Genomic DNA, 2,088 nt, shown 5'->3' with positions numbered 1-2,088 from the left:
AATCAAACAGTTGAAAGTCTTATGGAGCAAAATCAGTACTATAGGGAGGATGCTTTACAACCTCAAAACAAAGTTTTTACAGAGTGTCAACAGTGTGTGCAGAGGTGTACAGATGTGCATTGTCATGCAAGATCACAAGGCCCTTGGATAGCAGTCCTCTGCTTTTAATCCTAAGTTTAGGCTTCAACCCTTCAGTGGACATTTCACTGTAATGAGCACTGTTGATTGTTGATCCTTTTTCCTGACAGTGTTCCGTACTGGTCCTTGACAATCCCAGAAAAATGTAAGCATCAAATTTTCAGCAGATGGTTGACTTTCAAACTTTCTCTTCATCAGTGATTAAAGATGTTTCCTTTACATACTCTGCCATTTACTCTCAAGCTCTTAGTGATTAATTCATGTCTAATCATCAGTAACAATTTTTGTAAGAAACTTCTACTTTACTGCAAGCATCAGTCCAAATTTTGTTTGTAGATGTCTAAATGCTTCTGTTTATGCTCTTCCATCAGTCATTTCAGTACCAACCTCACAAACTTTTCAAAACCTAAGTCTGTCTTAGATTATTTCATAGGTAGCGCCATGGCTGACTGGCAAAAGTTTTGCCCAATTATCAGCAGAATAATTTCACATACATTCTCAATGTGATTATGGTCATTTTAATATAACTGGAGTGCAGTTAATTTTTTACTAACTTTCGTACAATGTATGAATCTATGAGAATGGAAAGTCGTCAAAAATGAAATGGAACACATAAAAATCGATATTCTAGAACTGCAATTTTGAATTGGACAACCATATAATTTATTATGCTAGGAGTGACAATTTTAAGATAAATGGTGTCACATTCATTGTTCAAAAGAACATTTCAAGATCTATTTTGACATACAATCCTGTCTATGATATGCTAATTTCTATATGCCTACAAGGAATACCAGTTAATTTACATACCAATACTAAAGTCAGTGTTGAAAAACCTGAAGAATTTTACCAAATTCTGCACTCTGAAATTGCTCAATTATGTAATCAAGATGCATTGATAATTATTGTTGATTGGAAGGCATATTTTTGAAACAAAGACTAAGGATTGGTAGTTGGGAAATATGGCCTTAGTGAAAAAAATGCTACTGGAGATACATGCTGGATTTTTGCAAGACCAAAGACTTATTCATTGCAAATACCATTTGTCAACAACATAAACAGTGAATGTACATGTGGACTTCACCAGATGGGATACACAGAAAGCAAATGAACTGTATCTGTGGAATGAAACAATAGGAAAATTCAATGTCATCAATCAGAATAAGTCCAGGGGCTGACTATGGAACAGACTGTCAGTTGCTCATAGGTAAGTTTAGGCTGGAACTGAAGAAAATTAATGCAAGTCTATGAAAGCCAAAATATGACCTTGAATCTATCCCACCTGAATTTAGAGACCATCACACTGAATGATTTGACAGATTGAACACTAATGCCCAAAGACTAGAAAAGCTATGGGATGGCATCAAGAATATCATACATGAAGAAATCAAAAGTTTATTTAAAAATAAACAAAAGAATGAAAAGACCAAAATGAATGTCAGAAGATATTCTGAAGTTTTCTGTGGAATGTAGAGTAGCTAAAGTAAATGGAAGAACTGATGAAGTAAAAGAGCTGGATAGAATATTTCAAACAAGAGAAAATAAAAGTCTAATAATGAAATATGCAAAGACCTTGAATTAGAAAACTGAAAGAGAAGAGCATACTTAGCTGAAAGAACTAAAGAAAAAATTCAAGGCTCATGTTGCAATATTGAAATATTCTATGGATGAAATCTTGAACAATGCAGGAAGCATAAAAAGAAATGGGAAGGAATACAAAGAGTCACTGTACCAAAGTCACTTGTCAGCATTCAACCATTTTAAGAAATGGCATAGGAAAAGAATGGACGGTATGAAGGATATAAATATGTGGTGTTATAGATATGACAACACAATGCCCAGGAGACAACAAACAATTTTATATCATACAAAGAAACAAGAGAGAATGGCTCAACAAATGATCAGGAAAATGATTCTGAGGAAGAAAAGGTAATGTAACTAACTGAAAAA

Source organism: Chrysochloris asiatica, unplaced genomic scaffold (assembly GCF_000296735.1).
Source record: "Chrysochloris asiatica unplaced genomic scaffold, ChrAsi1.0 scaffold00198, whole genome shotgun sequence".
NCBI lineage: Eukaryota > Metazoa > Chordata > Mammalia > Afrosoricida > Chrysochloridae > Chrysochloris > Chrysochloris asiatica.
The sequence above is the reverse complement of the archived record's forward strand: the minus strand, read 5'-3'. Positions refer to the sequence as shown.